We start from the raw sequence: 21,657 nt of genomic DNA, 5'->3' as shown, positions 1-21,657 counted from the left end.
ACCTGCATTCTTTTAATAATGCAAATGACATCGCTGCGCGGAAGAGCGTCTCATGAAGTTTCCAAACAAGAGCCAATGCCGCCGTGCCTGCTGCATACACGCCTGCCTTTCCTAACGCAGTTAAGACGCGGCACTAGCTCTGCTACTGCGTGATACAGGGTCGCTGTGATAAGAAAATTAAAAAGAACAAACGAAATTAAGGCAGAAAATGTCAAACGTTGCCAAGCGTGATAAACGGACCTGCCTGGCTAGATGAGTTGAAGAAATCGGCGTCCTGAAGTCAGCTTCGCCGCAGTAGACTAGTGTTACGCGGTGAAGCATGTCAGAACAGAAGAGTGACCGCTTTCACCGACACAAATATTACGTGTTCCTTAATTAATGATGTACGCGTGCACCTGCTGTCTCCTGTTATATTACGCACGCCGAGGCGCCTAAGTGTACTGGCCGGCCTTCAGCGCATTTCGGACGTGGCTGTGATGCTTTGAACCGTTGGTTTGTCGACCTCGTAAGCCAGTTAATGTTTACACGGCCATTTCTTTCTGAGCTGTTGATTTCTTCCATAATAGCTACGTAATTTCGTTGTTTCCTGTTCAACTGCTTTGGTCATATGCGAGTCAAGGTGTTCTCTTTAGCCGAGCGCAGTTTTCGAAAGCGAAACGACGCTTTTGCATCAGCATATAGTGCCGTCGCGCATTTACAACACAGTCAATCAATGTAATTTTGTATGTCACTGCGAAACCGCCGAACGCAGGGAACTCATTCGCATGCGGGGAACTGCATAACTAGCCACGGGATTACCGTGCCTCTTGGGAAGCTGCTTTGCATCAAAGGCCAGGTACCCTTGCTATGATTCACCGCAAGATATCTTGTATGTCTAACCGCTTAACATGTTTGTATTGCGGTGAAGCTAACCTTACGGAACCGAATTTCGCAACGCTTTTTAGACTCCTGCATCTCTACCAGCCACTACCAAACGCTTGTCGGTACGTCTCTTGGCAAAGGTCCAGGTGAATCTCCCCTGTTGTGATTGGGGGGACTCACGTATATGAAAACTGCCAAGGAAAATAGTTGCCATGATGAAGGCACGCTCCCCTGTCAAAACATTTGCACCAGCCTGTTCGACCACTGTTATAACCGCAACATATTTGTGTATTGCGGTGAAGCATGCCGATATTGGGAAACATTTACGTGAATCTGGAATGTATGGTTTCTGTCAGCGACTAACCTAATGTTCTACTCTCATCAAAGCAGATTTTCGTGGCAGGATTAATGATGTCTTGAGAACTTTTGTTGGCTAAAGCCACACATGCCAGGTTAGCTCTTGTCACAATAATACGCTTTACCGCAATACACAAGAGACCCCGCTGCAGGACACGCCCGCCGTAGTTAGCCAAAACCTTATGCGATGGTTCACTGCAAAACACCGCCTGTATTGCGGTGAATCGTAATAAAGCACATTTGTCAGTTTAGAATGTAAAGAACCTTGCCCTTCGCTTTTGTAATAATATGACTCAGTTTAATGAGAACATGTATTCACTGCTAAAAACATCCACATTGAAATGGAGATATGAACACTGATGGCAGCCTCTGTGATGTTTTATCCCTTTACTTTTTTGTGTACCTGTCACGCTGCCACTATTAAATTTTCCTGTACTTTGTTAGGTGCTGACGTACATAACATTACATCACAAAGAGCCACTGTGTAATTAGTGTTCAAGGACCATTGTGACGGCTTTACTCAAGAAAGGCTTGGGTTATGTTGTTGTGAAGGATTTTTTTAGAGGTAGCTTTCTGAGAAGAAGTCAGATGTCAGGAAATAGATCTCAATGGCATAGTAATCTTGGCTGCCTTTTGCTCAAACGTGCCCTAGACATAATTGAGTGATTTGCACTTGCAACTTGTAGCTTGGGAGACCAGTGATATGGCATATTTTATCAAACTAGGTGACACATAGCACTAGCAGTCCGAATAGAGACCTGTTTAAATGTTTGTCACCTTTAACACCTAGATTTTTACCATGAATTCAGAAAAATCTGTAGCACATTTAGAACCTAGATTTTAAATGCTGTATAAGTTGGCTTCTTGTTCACTGCAGCTGTGCTCGGCTTCTGTCCAAACGGGAGAGCACTTCTGCACAGCTTATTAGGGAATACTCTTATTTACATACCTTCTTTTTATTTATCTCGCCTACAATCACAATAAAATGTTTATGGCACATGAATGTGCTGTGCATGAATCTAACTTACAATGCCATGTTCAACAGCACAGTGCATGTAGCTTGGGTTGGTTCATTCAAGCTAAGCATTGCTACAGCCTTTAACTGTAGGTATCATGGTATGAGAGCAGAGAAATGGATATGCAAAGACAGTTGGGCACATTGAGACAACATCTTTGTTGTGTGTGAAAAGGGGACAGATACACAATATAGGGAGAACGCATGCACTTTCATGTTTTCTCGCGCACAAAAAAAAAGCCGTAGGAATAAGGTTTCTTCACTGTGCCATAGAAACTATATGTTTCCTCTCAAAGGTTATTCTGATTCATTGGATATGTTCGTGTGCTGTGTTTATTTTCTTGAGTGTCATTTAGTTTTTGCACGTTAATGTTTCAAACTCGTTTTTATTTTCACAGACTGAACATCCCACGTCTTGGTTTGACTTCCTGGTACAGGATACTTGCACTTAGCATGGAGTGATGAAGCAGAGCACTGTACTTTTATTAAATGTGCAGATTTTAGCAGTATAGCAGCAGTTCATCAAAAAAACATGTGTGCTGAAAATAAAGTGTTCTTACCCACATTACTCGTTGTCTATTTATTTATTTATTAATACTGTCAACCCTCATAGAGGGTCATAACAGAGAGGACAATACAATTACATAAACCAAATATGGACAATGTCAATGTACGTAAAGTTGCTTAAAACTTGTCAATTCACAGTTAATAAGATGTTCACTTGAATGCTGTTCAGCACACTTCTGACATTTATCAAAATACGTACAATGAATATCAAGTCGCACATATCACTTGGCACTTCAAAACTAAATCGAAAACTCTCATAAATATGCCTCAGCAGCATTTTCAATGTCGGTGACATCTTTTAGGCTAACAAGAGCGTTTGGCAATTGGTTCCACATTTCTATCGCATCCAGGAAAAATGAGTATCGATATGTGTCACTGTTGGTATGGTCCGGCTTTATGACGTAGTCGTGGTTAGTTCGCGGGTATCTTTTGCCTGGAGCATGTAGATATTTGAGCTTATCAATCTTAAGTTGATCCTGCATTATTTGATTAAGCACCTTCAGCCTATATTTTTTCCTACGTACCTCAAGAAGATCGAAGTTGCAACGCTGTAACATAAGCGTGACCGATTCCTTCCTTCGGTATGTCGAACAAATAAAACGCGCCGCCAGTCTCTGTATCCTTTCGAACTTCCTCTTAAGCGTCACTTGATGGGGACTCCAAACAACGCTGAATATTCTAGTATCATCCTAATGAAGGCGGTGTATGCAATAAGTTTTACATTACGCGATGCACGTTCCAGCTTTTTTTTCTAAGAAAATATAACTTTTGATAGGCAATCATGCAGACGTTATCTATATGTTAGTTCCATGTCAATTTTGCTCATATTTCTGTATTCTCTTCAGCAAAACCGCTTATATGGGGAACTGATCATGATAAGTGCTCATAAGCATATTATAGAACAGCCTTGAACCCTGCTCATGCACTGGTAAAATGTATAGATGCAGTGAAATTGAAACAGAAGGCAAAATAGCAAACATTATGCAGTACTTGTCAGACAATTATGTCAGCAATTTTTGCATAAAACGATTTACTTAGAGCCTACTAGCACTACAAAGCACCCATCTTTCTTGTTAGGCATACATTACTACATTGTCTTTAAAGGTGGCCACAAGAGAGATGCTGGCTTTAATAAGGAACTATACAGGTTAAAGGCAGCCATGAAAATGTATTAAGAAATTATGCAATGCATAGCATTTACTCAGTTCAGAGAGCTTCCAAAGTTGCCATAAGGCCTTGATAGCTGTGGATGAGGGAACAGTTGTAGCCCTATTTGGAGCATGAGAAATTAACATTAAGATCGAAACATAAGTAACAACTCGTAATGCAATTAAAAAATCTTGCTATACTTTTAAAAAGACAGTGAAATGAAATTAGTGACACAATTTCCTTGTCTTTTTACTTCATTTAGATTCAATATACTTATTTTAGTAGCACAAAAAAGCAGAGTGGTGAAGCACAAAAAAATGCTAGTCTGTTTTTATATTCTGTTTTCTCTAAATTCAAGGTTCAGTAAAGTTAACTTAGAAAGCTACGGTGAAGCCATTGCTTCAGCCTGTATGGTGCATAACAGCAGCGATCGCCAGCCTAACTGCTTGGGTTTACAGTGCCTTATTGTACCTTTTAAGTGCTGAGCTACTGGAAGATTGATTAAGGTGACCACCAAGCTGAACCAGTAGTTCACTGAGTAAAATACATGGAGAAGGGCAGAAAGATAGGACAGAAAACAGGGGATGTATTCTGTGTCCACCTAGTGGAAATGTCCATTTCATCCGCTCCTGAAGTTCTGATTGGCTGGGCTGGCGTATGCATGAGAAGGAGACAAGCTCCCCTGCTAATTTGCACTTCTGCTGGAGAGGATATGGACATATCCACTAGATGAATACTTACCAAGCTATTTAATAAAGTACTTCTGTAACCAACATGCCTGCTATGCCATCCTTGCTTTCAATGTCTGTCTTAGTAAAAGTGTGAAAGAACCAGGTTTGTGCATGAAAAGTTTCCTGAGGGTGTGTGCCTTGAAGCCCGCAGTGGTAATCACAGGCAACGGGGGTGGATCCAGAGTAGCACCAAAGGGCAAGCCTTCATCGAAACAAATATGGAGGGAAGTGACTGCATGCTCAAACTTGTCAGCTCACAAGTTTGCCAAGAGCAAGTGATATCAGAAGTTGATGAAGCCTACTGGGTAATGTATAACCGCTTAGGCCAAAATTATTTAGATACTTTTTATGAGGACTACATATTTACTGGAAATCTCAAAATAATTATGTTAGTGCAGAATACCTTCCACTAGTTGTGACGTCCTTGAAAGAATAAAAATGTTTGAGTTGTACTTGTGGGGTACATGAAGTTACTTTTAAAAAAAACAACTCCGCAATGGAAACAAAATTCAAAGAGTAGTATTCGAAATAAATTGCCACCTCTTTAGAGCTAGATGAATTCAAATAATAATAATAAGCAAATGAAGATCGGGCATACAAGATAGATGTTTTGGCTCCCACTTGAAAGCCTTGTTCACCAAGATTGTGAACAAAGCTCCAGTTGAACCAGTTCTTATTTTTCATTTTTATGGTTGGCATGTAATTTTAAACTACTTACCGCGCCTCTTTTGACCAAACCAGACAGGCTGCCATCAAACTCTTCACTACTTCAATGCAAATAATTGGAGGTTGGCAAATACATTTTTCTAATAGGAATAGTAGGTAACGAATAGTCAAACACTGATGCATACAGTTACAGCAGGCATATTTATCTTGGAATTAAGCGCCATGCTTATATTGCCTAGTAAAAAAAGGACAGCTATCAAGGAAGATTAGGATTATTTTTAAGCCAAAGTAATTATACCTCATATACTTGAAGCAGATGTAATGCTTCTGAAGAATCACGTCCAAACTGCACACACTAAAACATTAGGCTGGGATAGTCAAAAAGACAAATTCATGTTTTGCTCGCCAAGTGACTTTTAGTGTGCTCAATTATGTAAAGTGTGCTATTATATGATTAATGTAATTTGCTAATGTAAAGAAAGAACAAGCCAGGATCTCTTGCTTCATATATATGCCCTGAATCAAGAAGGTAATTAAGGAAGAAGAACACCAGAAATAAACACGAATATTTGTGTGCTTTCTGGCATAAATAATAAGAACACACATGCTTCATGATCATTCACTGTATTAGTGACTCCCACTGAAGTAGACTGAGAACATATCTGGGCATTGCATTCAATAGCTGATGTAAAGTGAAAAGACTGCTGCTTGTAGGCATGAATGAACCAAGTGAATAAGAAATATAGGTTCTCAAACTTCTAGTAGTAAGTGTGGCAGCACTTCAGAAAAACATATTGCAACTAAAAATTGCAACACATTATGAAATAACTGAAATAGCTAGGGAGAGTTTAATAGACCAATAAATAGGAAACTGCAAATTCCCAACATTTCTGAATACTTTTCTTCACATGTACTCACCTCATAAGTATGACTTCCCTTAATGCTCGAACCTCTGCCTTAATTTCATAATTCCCCAATCTCACTGCTTCGCTCATGCTGATTCACATCTAGCACAAAGGTTGGTGAAAGTAGCTGAGCATGTGCATGTGTTGTGAGGCAAGCTGCCCACATCTGGTAGCCACATGCCAATTTCTCAGAGTAGATGAAAGGGAAGATGAAAGGGAATGGAAAATTTGGACAGCCCACAGAATCAGCAGAATTGACATAGTTTGGAAAAACTGAAAAGATGCATTATGATATTTATGTTACACAGGTTCCAGTCAAGTTGAAGATTTTCACTGTCTAATAAACTTATAAGACAATACATGACCAGAAATACTGTATGGAACCTAAACAAGTTTAATAAAGTCACCTAGAAGTCAGGATGGAGAAGTGACTGAATTGAGGATGCTAAAATGGATGAGGTGGAGGCAGATTGTGAAGACAGGTCTTAAATATTAACATTCAACACACTTAAGTTGGCAAAGATTGGACTCAATGTTCAAAAATAAATGGACTGAGATAATTTATTGGTATACGTACATGAGAGAGCAGCAACAATACAGCAGAGATAACTGTTATGCAAGAGGAAAGACGTCAGTCTCAAAATTAACATTTGATCAGAAGAATGGTTATGCATGGGCTCAGGCTCATGTACAATTCTGTATGGTACGCATGATGTCAGAGCTTCATAGCATAAGGAACTGTGGCCTTACATGCCTCGATTATGAAATGATGTGGGCCTAGAGTGGAACAAGGATAGCATCAAGAGGGGGCCTCCTAGGAGAACCGTAGGGAAACGGGGTGAGAGAGGTTTCCTACACAACAGATAGAGTCATATGAGTCATAGTCATAGAAACCATGACCCAAGGAGCTGCACAACAAGGTATATAAATTCAAATCTCTATACAGTTAAACCTCAGTATAACGAAATTCTCGATATAACGAGGAATTTAACTTTTCATAACCTCTTCTCCATAGAACACCATGCATTTAGAGCCTCAATATAAAGAAGTGTGTTTGTGTGCAATTTCAATATAACGAAATTTCGCTTCGGCCGCAGAAGAGTACAATCAATGGTAACTTCCGCGGACGCAGATAGTCAAATGACTGAATTACAAGCGGCTCCTTGCAAACGCACCTCTCAAACTGCGTGCAGCGCGACAAGAACAACAGCTTGGAGCCGCATCATGTTCCGTATAAATTAAGTCCAAGTGCGACCAGATGCTATTGCGCCCCGCGCACTTGTGCTTTAGGTGCGAGTGAAAGTGTGCGAGGGTGAGACAAGAAAGATGGTGGCTTCATAAGTGCGGCCTTCCCACCCGAGCAATGGCAAAGTGGGGAAGGAAAGCGAGCTCGCAGTAACGCGATCAAGCGCGCGCGAGGGGGCGGAGTGGGGTTGGGGGGTAAGTTGGCGCGCGTCTCGGCGATGACTCGCCGAGACGCGGCTGAGCGCGGCTGTAAGCGCGGCTGAGCGCATACGCAGCCGCGCACCCTGCTCTAGCTCGAGGTAATCTGCTGCGTGTGGAAAGAGCGGGCATGCCAAGACGGGGTGGCACCATGTAAGCTGTTTTCCCGCACGTTTAGTATTGAAGGTTGCGCAATCTCGAGTTTTGAGGTCCCGTTGGAACGAGAAGCAGACGAAGCATTCGCTCCGAGCTGCCGGCGCTTTTCATGATAGCGTCGTCGCAGTGCGACCTGGCGACGCTTTGGGGGCGGAGTGCACGCAAAAGCATGGCGTCACTCAATTCGTACCGCTGATGTAAAGATATCAACGTTGCATGAAACCGTGTCATTCATCGCTGACTCCTATATTTGTCAAAATAAAATGTTTTCTCATTCAAACTTGCTTTTCTTTATTGCCCAATAATTCGGAAAATTGCATGGCCCCTTTCCGTGCAGCAAAAACGATCGGCGACTGTACTCATTTGCATAACAGATCGAATTTCAATACAAGGAAATTTCTACATAACGAAGCGAATTGCCGATTTTAGCTACTTTGTTATATCAAGGTTTAAGTATATAAAGAAAATTCCTGTTCTCTACACGGGGGTGGCGATGTGGGCTTGTTCGTTGATCATCATGGAACGGCATGTAGTGTAGCGCAGCAAAAACAAGAACACAAGAAGAAATGAAACACAGACACAAGCGCCTAATTATGTAAGTGTTTTCCTTTTTCTTGTGTCCTTGTTTTCGTTGCATTACACTACATGACATTCAATACTTTCACTGTCACTTTCATGAGTACTGAAAAGCTAGAATCAACTAATAACTTGCCTGATTTGCCATAATTAAAAAGAAAAATGTGGGTATAGTAGGTCTAATTGAGTTCTGGGGATTTTAGTATCACTGACATATAGCTTTTAAGAATGTTTAATCGTTTCTTCCGTTAAGGCAGAGTACATGCTCAACTGCTACAATAAGTGTGAACGTAGGCAAAAACGACATTTTTGGCCCTTGCAACAATTTTATGGCATGTTGCGTGATCTAATCAAGGGGTTTCAATTTGACGAAGTTCTCGATTTAACAAAATAAAACCTCACATCCGAATAAAATTTATTAACTAGACTTACTGTACTTTATAACCAAAGTACTGTATAACTATAAGCAGCTACAGCCGCCATGAGTGGCGAGCAGAATTGAAATGAAATTGCTTTAGTCGAAACACGCCGAGCGCTGCTGCTAAAGTATGCGCCACATGCATTGGGCAACAGCGGGAACCGCGGTACCACACGCAGTTATTCAAAGCAGCACATAAAAGTGCCGTGGACACAAATTGGTAAGTAAATGCATGCGGAACCAGTCTTTCGATTACTCAATTAATATATCAGCCACACACTCGCATAGCACGGCCACGTGGCAAACGCGGCCATGCGGACGCTTCACTATGCGCAGATCGGCTGGTTTGCAATATTGGGGCACTCTATGGGGGCATGTTTAAAGCGCAGCGTTTTTTCCCTATCGCGTGATCGTTGCGGGTGCTCCATGGCTGAGTGTATTGCATGGTACAGAATTGGCACCAGTACCAAAAGTACACAGGTAGGGCGGTCCGTGCAGATGAAGCGTGAACGCGAGCTCAACATAACCACGTCGTCATTATTCTGTAGCGATTTATTATGCAAAAGCGTCAAATGGCCCATTCAGCAAAAAAGCCGGCGTCTGTCGTCTCAGCGAAACAGCGCCTCAAATCCCATTGGCTGCGACCACGTCACGAGCGCTCCTCGACGAAACAGAGCGGGTGAAAGGGTACACCTGCTGTCGCCATAGTGCACCAGGTGTTGCGTGAGGGGAGAGGGCATCGCCGCGATGCCACGTCATCCTTGCTCTCGCAAGCCGCCAACCGGTCCATATCTCCCCCCTCCACTGGGCTTAGCTGCTGCGCGTGCCTGCCGGCCTTGGTGGCCGCTGCTGTTTCCTGGTCTCTGGTCATGCAGCACGTCGGTGGCATGCGGTGTTGGCACCGCAGGCTGCTGCTGCTTGCTATCTCGGGCCCAATGTAGCTCTAGGGTGCATCACTTGCAGCGTAAAACTCGAAGGACTGCTCAGTGGCGTTCAATTGGGCATTAATGCTTTCGCAATCACAACTCAGATAAGACATGCTTAGCTGTCCTCATATGTTTTTCTTTAGTTGCCAAGTGGATGCATCGTTGTTCACCATTCACAGTCTTCAATCTGTCGTCATCATTGCATTGTCATTTCAAATTAGTTGTAATATCACGCCGTCGGATGCTGCCGCCTTCACGCTGTGTAGTAGATGCCCAGTCATTGCCATGCATGCACTCATCATCCCAAAGTCGTTATGCCTCAATCGTAATGACTCTAGAGTTGTCATCCCATCGTCGATCATGCCGTCGTTGTCACCGCATCAGCATCATACTGTTGTCGGTATTCGACAGATGCATTACACAGATTAGCATTACCTTTTCAGCTTCTAGAACAGAATGCATGTGGTGATCTGCCGCAGTAATATTATGAGAGACACTTGGGCGGAACAATTGCTGGTCTCAATCGTCAAGCCTCCCTAACATCATTTATTTCAATCTCCATAGTAATCCTAAATTGTGTCACAAAACTTCTAGAACAAATGTCAACATGGTTGCCATAAGACCTTGTCTGTCATGAAAAACATAACTATATTGTCATGTTCGCTAACTTGATCTCCTCCATTGAACTTAGTTCATGCGTTGAATGGATGCTTCTAGCGTTTTAAATTCTGCTACTTTGTGCCACTGCCTCCTTCTCCTGAATAAGCTAACTTAATATTGATCCACATGCAATTACTAAAATTCACTGAATGCTTTCTTCATGACTAAACACAATTTGTATGTTAACAACTCCAATTCACAAATCTGTCTTTTGTCACTTCTGGCATGCCACAATGCTGAGTGTTTAGGCCCTTGATTTTTCTCATTTTATATCTCGCAAAGAACATAACGTAGAAAACTAAACTTTCTGTTGATGACTGTGTGTTTTGTCGTGAAACCAAACTCTGGCAGGTCCATTTCTGTTCAGACTAAACAAATGGCCCACTGAGTCAAAAAGCCAGCGTCTGTCGTCTCAGCGAAATGGAACCTCAAATCCCATTGGTGGTGACCACAGTGCGAGCGTGCCTCTACGGAACAGCGCGGGTGAAAGGGTACATCAGCCATCACTCTAGTGCGCCAGGTGTTGCATGAGGGGAGAGGGCGCCGCCGCAATGCCACGTCATCCTTGCTCTCGCAAGCCGGTGCCCAGTCCATATCCCCCCCCCCCCCCCCACTGGGCTTAGCTGCTGCACGTGCCCAGTGCAGTGCACGTGCCCAGTGCACGTGTCCACTAATGTCTCTTCGGAGTGCCATCACTAATGTAAAACCTAATATCAGTACCCTAGCAAAAAAACTGATAGAAATTTCTACAAGTCTCCTAGGAATAGGTATAGGTTGTACGGGTCCTTCTAAGAGTGATAAATATTCCTACCTGACCCATAAAACTCTTTACCAGACTGGCAGGCAGCAGATAGATCTCACTGTGCTGCCTGCAAGACCAAATAGCATGATGTATCAGTCTTTTAAACCCAGATAGAGATCATCATATAACATACAGGAATCTGATTGAGGCACTGATAAAGCATGTTAGAAATAGCACACATGCCGGTGCCCACACGCCTGAAGAGACGTTTTTAAAATGAACTCAATATACAACCCTGAATGCATTGCCTGCCACATGAACAGATTACCAAAGACATTTCGGATATTAGAGTATAAAATAAAAATGAAGTGTGTAAAATGTGCCATTATCAAAACCTTTTACAGCTTTTATGCAGATATATTATCCTAAACATGTTTCAACATAAATTAAAGCACACGTTTTCAAAGCACAGCAGCGTTACTTAGCCTGTGAAACTACATTGGGAAAGCTGCATGAGAAAAGTATCAGTCCATCTTTGTAGCAGGTGTGCTACAGTTCTTTTAATACAAAATTACATTTACAAGTTTTGCGGGACAGATGTGCAACATTTAATGTATATCCAAAACAGGATTACTGTCATCATCATCATCATCATATTTATGTCCACTGCAGGACGAAAGCCTCTCCCTTCGATCTCTAATTACCTCTGTCCTGCGCCAACCGATTCCAACTAGCACCCGCAAATTTCCTAATTTTGGCGCACCACCTAGACTTCTGCCATCCTCTACTGCACTTCCCTTCTCTTGGTATCCATTCTCTCACCCTAATGGCCCAACTGTTATCTAATCTGCGCATTACATGACCTGCCCAGCGCAATTTCTTTCTCTTAATGTCTATTAGAATATCATCTATACCCGTTTGCTCTCTTGTCCAAACTGCTGTCTTTCTGTATCTTAAAGTTATACTTAGCATTCTTCGTTAAATAATAATAATAATAATAATATTTGGGGTTTTACGTGCCAAAACCACTTTCTGATTATGAGGCACGCCGTAGTGGAGGACTCCGGAAATTTTGACCACCTGGGGTTCTTTAACGTGCACCTAAATCTAAGCACACGGGTGTTTTCGCATTTCGCCCCCATCGAAATGCGGCCGCCGTGGCCGGGATTCGATCCCGCGACCTCGTGCTCAGCAGCCCAACACCATAGCCACTGAGCAACCACGGCGGGTAGCATTCTTCGTTCCATCACTCGTTGCACGGTCCTTAACTTGTTCTCAGGCTTCTGTGTCAGTCTCCAAATCTCTGCGCCATATGTCAGCACCCATCAAATGCACTGATTGTATACCTTCCTTTTCAATGATAGTGGTAAGCTCCCAGTCAGGAGCTCACAATGTCTGCCGTATGCAATCCAGCCCATTTTTATTCTGTGAATTTCCTTCTCATGGTCAGGGTTTCCAGTGATTAGTTGACCTTGGTAGACATACACCTTCACAGACTCTAGAGGCTGACTAGCGATCTTGAACTCTTGTTCCTTTGCCCAGTTATTTATCATTATCTTTGTCGTCTGCATATTAATCTTCAGCCCCACTCTTACACTCTCCCTGTTAAGGTCCTCAATCATTTGTTGTAACTCGTCCGCAGTGTTGCTGAATAGAACAATGTCAGTGGCAAACCGAATGTTGCTGAGGTGTTCGCCGTCGATCCTTACTCCTAAACCTTTCCAGTTTAATAGCTTGAATACTTCTTCCAAGCACGCAGTAATAGCATTGCAGAGATTGTGTCTACTTGTCTGACTCCTTTCTTCATAGGCATCTTCCTAGGTATCTTCCTACTGTTGTAATAAAGTCTATTTACAAAAGCAAAACAAAGCACTTTCAAGACTGTGGATACTAACTGTAGCTCTAACATGTCAGGCTCAGTTTGTGAATGCCATAAATTAGACACTACCAACGTGATTTCATTAAAGCTACTTTCTGGGCTAGTTGGTGCATACTTGATTTGAAAATTATGACAACGCTAATGCATCCATCCACAAAGGAACAAGGACAAGACACAAGCAACATGACTACAAACATGACTAGGGTTTATTTTACACTCCATTATATAAAGAATAAGCAAGCAACTTTAGCCACATTTAAACAAGCACATAAGAGGAAGAACACAGATTGAAGTACCAACTTCACCATGCCCATTTGTGCTCACAGATGCTGGATAGAACGCCAGGTCTAATTGGCACATGCTTTTATGATATTACAACTTCATATGAAGCTATTTTCTTTAGACTATGCACTTTTGCATTCATCCCAAAAGTGTTGTGATATGTGACAGAACACAAGTGAGCTTGTGCAAAAAGAACAAAGTGGCATGGTACACTGACAAGAAGCGAGGAAACAGGACAAGCATCGCTATTGGTACAACATCTACAGCAATATATCAGAACATGACAATACAGCAATATTATTTAAGCAAAAGTGCGTACAGATCTGAGAATTTATTCAAGTAAGAACATGGATTTACCATTTGTAAAACCACATATTCACGAACAAAAACAGCTAAACATGAGTGCACATATTGCAAAATCAGAAGACACAATTCTTCACTGGGTGCTAGTTCAACCACCGCATGTCGAAATGTGTAAAAGTAGTTTAACCTGTGTAGCTTTCAGCACGCGACAGCAAAGAAGACTATCAGAACAGGCTTCGTATATAGTGTTTGGAGTCTTTGATTCAAACCGTAATACACTGTTAAAATAAAATTTCAGAGTTTGCTTGTTTCATTCAGAAAAAAGATAGTGTCTTAGTCATGCCGCAACAGTTAACGGATAAACTTGCACCAGCTACATTGAGTCAAAGGAGAAAATAAAGTGAGGAAGACAGATGCATGGTGTGAAAATGATGCTGTTGTATCAAGTAGCATAACTGCTCACTTAACATTCAGCTGCTTTCCATGCCTCTGCATACAGACTGAGAAGCTTTACCTCTTCACAGTCTGCTAGTGAAGCACTGCTTGTTCACTGTGATCACCCACTCAAGGCAGTCACGTGGTCAAGTAGGGCCCTTCGCTACATGTAAGGACACCGACCCGAAACTGTGCCTAAGTCCTGTAAAATATTGTCATGTTTTGGCTACTGCAACTGTTCATCAGCAGGTGCATCACTACTGCCAACATGCAGACCACGCAATTCCCCAAGCACTTAATCAACAAGAGTACAATAATGAAGAGTGGCAAATTGGGCTAGCTGGTTCATTAGGAAAACAAGAAGCTATCGCAAGAAAAAATAAACACTCTAGAATTGTGATGGCTCTGGCTTGTGTAATATATTCAAACATCAAAAAGCTGATTATTACAGAACGCCGTAAAGCGTGGTGCACTGTTACCAACTGTTGTTTTTTAAAGCTATAACCTGTTATTACCAGACATTCATGTACCATGGCTGAACACATACTGTTCATTGTTGCCATGTCTTGAGCACGGGAATTAGTCTCTTTCATAATCGTTTCATATTTTCCATCCAAGATATTGTTGTCTATTTCTATAAACACATAAAGGCGCATAACTTCGCTGGGTGTTCGTAAACTAGTGACTCCTCTCTTCTGACGCAGACTGAAAGGTGCTTTGCATGGAGAATTTCAACAGGAAATAGTTGCTTGCATTTCAGAATTACACAAGAATTCGCTCCAGTAAGAATTCTACAAAGGAGAGAAACCGCACCTGAGATGCTGACAAATGCACTGTTTTTAGTCTTTATAGTTCAAGTGTACTGGAGAGAGTGGAATGTTTGTTGGTTGATGACCATTCGGTAATATTCAGTGACACTTGCTGTGTCACCGCCACGGTTGTGGACTACAGCCTGTTTTTCCCTTTCATCCATGTTCAAGCACAGCTTTCTAGTGCCTAACAAAACTGTCTGCTGACCAGCTCTCCTCTCCTGTGCACCAAAAAAACTCACTACTTCTGGTGAAAGATTTAAACTAGCTTTAGCTGCCTGTAACTTTCGAGCAAGTACATAACATTCTACTATTTGTAAAGGAACATCATTAGCTCCGCGTACCAATTTCACAAGAAGTTCATTTCCGCCTTCAAATACAAATGAAGAATGCGACCAATGAGGTCCTAGTTTAGCCGCACTTTTAAGAAGATGCAGGATTTGGTGTACATTGTATGTCATTGCACCCAATCCATAAAAAGACTGTACTCTCACAACAGACTCGGAGAGAAGATCAGATGATCTCATTATGGTCATCTGAAGTGACGGTGTGCAGTGGAAGTATATAGACACCCTCCACAAGCAAACTGGGATGTCCGACATATTTATCCGGCAAAAAGCCATGAAGGCATGGTAATGAATAATGAAGAACCCACCACTTCCATTCGCTAGCTTTCCAGATTGTGAAGTCTGATAATCTTCGTGGTGTACGTGTGAACCAATTCGGTGGCTTGACTGCCAATAACCTCCTGTTTAAAGAGGCTAACCTTCGTTGTGAAGCAATGTAAACATCTTTTCTTTTTTAAATGTGATCACATTTTTATTCTTTTTAAGCTGTTGTATGGTGTATAGTTGTTCCAACAATCTTTCCTTTCTGAATCCTGGGCTTCATATTTGATTTGTATGTATTATCTTTTGTGATAATATAAATGCATTATTTCTGACTCATTTTTTGGGCAAATGAGGAAGCTTGTTTCTTCTTGAAGCACATTACACCTATACAACAAACATAGATACTGATAGACTACAGATCTGGCAAACTAATATGAATACATTATTACACTAATAAAAAGAATACACTAGTAGACTGGTACAAGCAGAATAGCACAAATACGCCCAGAATAGAACTAAAAGTAATTTTGTAAAAGTGTAAATGCATATCAACTTTTTGACTAATGCTAATAACTGAACACATGGCTTTCTGTGCTGCAAGTTTTCTTGGACTCCTGTTTTCCTTAAACTTATACTGTATAATATGCTTGCAAGATCAAAACTGGAGTATGCTTCATCAATCCGGGATACACCGACAAAAAACACAACTCTCATATGTAGTTGAAGCCATACAAAACCAACCTGTAAATTTTATTGTAGCTGCTTATTCCCATACCGGAAGCATATCAACAATTAAAACTTGCCTTGATTGGCCAGGCTTGTCAACAAAAAGACTCACCCATTTATTTCACAAATTCTCAATTGAAACATATGTTATTGCCTCCTTGTATCTCATTGAGAATGCACTACAACCTCAAGGTACAGGTGCCAACTTGCCAAACCAATCTTTACTATTCCTATAAAAGGCAGCCTCAGAACACACACACGCACACACACGCACACGCATATATATCAATGAGCTACAAGGAGGTAATAAAAACATGTTTCAATTTAGAATTTGTGAAATAAACAGGTAAGTTTTCTTGTTGCCTAGCCAATCAAGGCAACTTTTATTTGTTGATATGCTTGCGGTATGGGAATAAACAGCTACAATAAAATGTACAGGTTGGTTTCGTATGGCTTCAACTAAATATGAGAGTTGTATTTTTTGTAGGTATATCCCGGATTGATGAAGCATACTCCAGTTTTGATCTTACAAGCATATCATACAGTATAAGCTTAAGGGAAGCAGGAGTCCAAGAAAACTTGCAGCACAAAAAGCCATGTGTTCAGTTATTAGCATTACTCAAAACGTTGATATGCATTTGCATTGAAAGATTACTAGTAATATGAATACCTATGTACAAGGTGCCTAATAACAGCAGGGCGTTTAATTTTGTAGGTAAATGTGTTAAAAGGACTAGTCATGATGTGAAAATCTCTTCATTTTACTTTTACCACCCCACCTTACCACCATTTTACCTTTACACGCACACACACACACACATATATCTATATATATACCATGGCATCCATTCCGTAACTCTAATGCTCCATACGACAGAAAATACAATAGACAATTGGGCAAGTTGTTGAAGCTTCATGGCAGCTACTGCATGACAGATGCCGACAAAAGTAATAGAACGGGACAGGATACAGCACTATCAAATGAAGTTTATTGAAAGAAAACAACCAATATATAACACACATCACGTGACCAACACCCGGCCCCCTAGCGTATGCAGAAACATACCAAAACAACCTTCACATAACCGAATGCACATGTTTTGACGGCAACACACATGTCACGGCTGATTAATCAACGTAAAAAAGCAATTACTAAGGCACAATGCAACTCAGTGGCTCTACTTAAGATCTAACACGGCAACCTCGCTATCTTGCAGCGAGATGGATGTCTGGCTAACACATAGTGAGCCCTTCTTTCTAATGTGATAAGCCTCCATTATTCATGTGAGGGCTTTTCACAGTGTGTGAACAGCAGAATAGTACTTTCAAAAACTGCACAGAAAATGCACAGAAAGGTGTGGATGCGCAAAAACCCTTAAAAAACTATGGTACTTCCTTAGTTGAATGTTTAAGCACCTTCCAGTCTGACTGATATATATTTTGTAGGCTTCAAGAAAAAGGAATCGAATAAACAACATTTCGTGTGCAAGAGACAAACTGTATGCTATATTTCACTTTGCAGTCCTCCCTGCTCAGACACCCGTTGTGAATCATCTGCTTGTTTATTGCTTCACATATTCCCTTCAGCTTATCTTTAAATGAAAACCCAATCCTCTCCTGGAACTTGGAAGCCACCTTTTTCTGCCTCTGCGACAATTAATAGAGGGGATAATGGCAACTTTGATCCACTCTTGCTCCTTAAGCTGCTTCCACCCTGGTTGCACCTTAAGTTCCTTAATTAACGTGTTTCAACATGAAAAAACCACTGAAACTGAATAACCTGCCTCATTAAGCCTTGTCACCAGATTCCTTACACTTTCAAGGGTAAGGTGAGGATAGCTCTTGGTTGGGGCATCTCTAATTGTGTGAGTGGCAATACTGTACTTAATAAATTTTGAATAGCTAGACCTATAATCAAGAAGGGGCTTAGAAGTTCTCCACTGATATCCCCAGCATACGTGATCCCACATAAAAGTAAGCCTGATATAAGAAGTTGCAGCACATTTTTTTCTGGAACTTCTAAAGTGAAGTTGAAACCTTGCTATTGTTCTCTAAATAGCTTCAGTACTTCGATGACAGCTCTGCGAAAGTTATCATTTGCTCATGAAAAACAAATAATCATCCACGTATCGGAAAATTTTAAGAGCAAGCCCACACAGGTTTTGATTATTTTCTGGTCAACATAACTTAAAATATTACTGAGCACTGGTGCAACACCGGAACCTATGCAGATGCCAGCATTCTGGAGACATATTTTACCTTCCCACCAGACCAAAATTGACCTTAAATAGAAATCAAGAGGCTCCAGGAAGTTTGCAACAAGAATTTTACACCTTTCAGCAAATTCCACCCAACCTGTTTGATTGTGTATGCAGTCCTTAACAAACTGCAAGAGACGCACCTGCGGCAAAGAATTGTATAGATCTTCTGCATCTATACGAAAGCCTGTCCATTTTCCCAGATTATGCTCCTGCAGGAAGTGTACAACAGTCTGAGAGCTGGCAGCAAGAAATTGGTCGTTGATTCCCAGCCTGTCAAGGTGTGTCTGCAGAAATTCTGAAACATGAAGCCCTGATTTATATTCCGACACAATGGTTCTGAAATGGATTCCCTAAGCTTGTGTGTTTTGTACTGAAGAAGGCGCATAAAAGAAGACCTTTTTCTACCTTAATATCATTTGAGACTGTTGTCAAACCAAACTGATTCAACTTTGTGACAGCTCAACATTTTGTCAGCTATATTGGTATAAATTTCATTAAAATTTATGTCAGTGGCTGACACACCCTCCTCCGGAAAAGTGCTTTCCAACATGACAACACAATGCCCTTTTTTGTCTCCAAGAAACCTCCAAGTTTCTGCCCCATACGTTAGCACAGGTAGAAGGCAATGATGCTATGCTTGATTGTACACAATTATATATATATATATATATATATATATATATATATATATATATAGATGCTTGGTATTCACCATCCAGGGTCAGGGAACAAGAGAAGCCAGACACCAGGGCCCAATTTCTGACTAACAGAATTAGTTTTTGACCTTATACATCTTGTTTTTACTGTACATGTCCCTCACCTCCATACAGGTTCCCAACATATATATATATAAAACGCTTGTCTATCACCGCATACAGGGTCTGTCCTGAAAGTAATCTCAGTAAATTTATTGTGATGTGACTGTATGTCAGAGCAGTCCAACTGGTTGAAACTAGTAGTGACAGAATCCAGCTAAGCAGCGGTCCGTCACTCATTGTGCTCTGAACATCGGAGAGTGTTGGACGGGCCTATCCGTGAGAGCTGTTTTTTTATTTTCGTGCAAGTCAAAATGCAGCGCTCATTAGAACAAAGATTTGCGATCAAGTTTTGTGTGAAACTTGGCAATGCCGCTGCGGAAACTGTTGCTATGCTCAAGACTGCTTATAAAGAACATGCCCTGTCCGATCGGCAAGTGTTTCGGTGGTGCAAGGCCTTTTGGAAGGCCTGGAAGAGGGCGACGACAAGGACTGCGCTGGATGGCCATCCACGACCACTACGACTGACAATGTGACACGAACGAGGGAACTGTTGAACTCAGACCAACGATTAAGTGTTCGTTTGATGACCGACATGCCAAACGTTCCAAAAACTCAAGTTCATGAAATTGTTACAAACGATATCGGCATGCAGAAGGCGTGCACAAAAATGGTTCCAAAAGTGCTAACTGAAAACGCAAAGTCACGCCGTGTTGAGACATGCCAAGAAAATCTCAACATGCGCAAACGTGAGCGAAAATTTTTGGACGTCATTACAGAAGACGAGACTTTGGTATTTGAATATGACCTGGAGACCAAAAGGCAATCATCTGAGTGGCACACACACTCGTCCCCTGCCCAGAAGAAAGCCAGGATGAGCAAATCAAAGATCAAGATCATGCTCGTTTTTTTTTTTACATCCACGGACTGGTTCATCATGAGTTTGAAGAACCTGGAACCACTGTGAACTCCAAATTCTATGTGGATGTCCTCGAAAGACTGAAACGCAGGGTTCAACACATCCGGCCGGACATTGCACACAACTGGAAGTTGCACCACGATAATGTGCTGGCCCACAGTGCCTTCATCGTCACCGACTACCTGGTTAAAGCAGGGGTGCCAACGATCCCCCAGCCCCCGTACAGCCCAGGCTTGGCTCCCCCCCGACTTTTTTCTGTTTCCATGCCTCAAAGCACCCCTGAAAGGCAATCATTTTGGGACAGCGGACGTGATCAAAGCAGCTAGCACTACAGCATTAAAGGCCATTCCGGAGGAGGACTACCGCAACGCATTCGAGAGCTGCAAGTCTCACTGGAGCAGATATATTGACGCAAAAGGAGAGTATTTTGAAGATTTTTTAACTCTTTGTAACACCAAATTCAATAAATGATTTTTAATCGCCTTACTGACACTCTCTCAGGACAGACCTTGTACCTGCACCTTGAAGGTATGTATGTGGAACGCATTTCAACCTATGCTTGCTTTTCTGGCATGGAATAAAACGGCATTTTGTCTCTAAACCACTTACTTTTAAACTATTCTATTTGGTTCATTTTTCTAACTTCTGCAGAGTTGCATTCACAACTTTCATAGTTAACCGGCTTCGTTTTCATTCTTGCTTCCTAAAATATGCCCTCCTGTCATGCATAATTTGGAAGGCCTTCTGTTAGCAATGGGTATTGTATTTCAAGACTATCAGTGCAATGTTGCATGAAGAAACCTATTCTTGGAGTGAAATATTGTTCAGCTTGATATCATAATACTGCTGCATGGTTGTTATTTAACTCTGCGAGAGAATGGTCCTGCCATCCTACCAAGAGTGCATTTCATGGGTATTACTCTCTTTCTTTTGACATTAGTTTATGAGGCTCACAGATATGTATCTGTGTCAACAATAACACCTGACATCTAATTTTGTGCAACATGCACTACATTTAATCAGATAAAAGTTGCATGTTTTGTCTCTTGGACGAGTCTGCTCAGTGGTAGGAGGTCGAGACCTCAAATGGCTGGCCAAGATCTGTGGTGTATGTCCCGCGACGTGTTATGCATCTGACAAGATTTCATGGTGGCAAGAAGACATGTCAGACATGATGTGATCTTTCTAGTTATTGTGCACAGAGTTATCAGCATGATAATATCCTCAATGCTATAAAGAGTACCTCCAGCAAGCAGTCTATATGCTTATGCCTTTTTGTTGCTTATGGCAACAAAATCCAACATCCTTTGAAACATGCTCACTTGCTGTCTGATGCACAAAATGAAGAACGCTGCCTTCTCTAAATTTATTAGCAACAAGAAAGCCACTCTGGAAGCAATTATATACATACACAGCAACACACACTAAAACCTACAAATGGGAGAAAAAACACAAACTAGGTTAACAATAAAAGAAACCTGACACCCAACAAGTGTTACATGTTA

The 21,657-nt window shown here is 41.5% G+C and overlaps 1 long non-coding RNA gene across 1 annotated transcript; it reads left to right on the top strand.

The window, feature by feature from the left end:
• Positions 1–896: 896 nt before the first annotated feature.
• LOC126540070 (uncharacterized) lies at positions 897–2,798 on the top strand. The gene is made up of 2 exons (XR_008614624.2): positions 897–1,007; positions 2,632–2,798. It is a non-coding gene; the product is annotated as an uncharacterized lncRNA (long non-coding RNA).
• Positions 2,799–21,657: the final 18,859 nt, after the last annotated feature.

This window comes from Dermacentor andersoni, chromosome 2 (assembly GCF_023375885.2).
Source record: "Dermacentor andersoni chromosome 2, qqDerAnde1_hic_scaffold, whole genome shotgun sequence".
Lineage (NCBI taxonomy): Eukaryota > Metazoa > Arthropoda > Arachnida > Ixodida > Ixodidae > Dermacentor > Dermacentor andersoni.
Note: the sequence above shows the minus strand (reverse complement) of the source record. Positions and strands in the feature narration are given on the sequence as shown.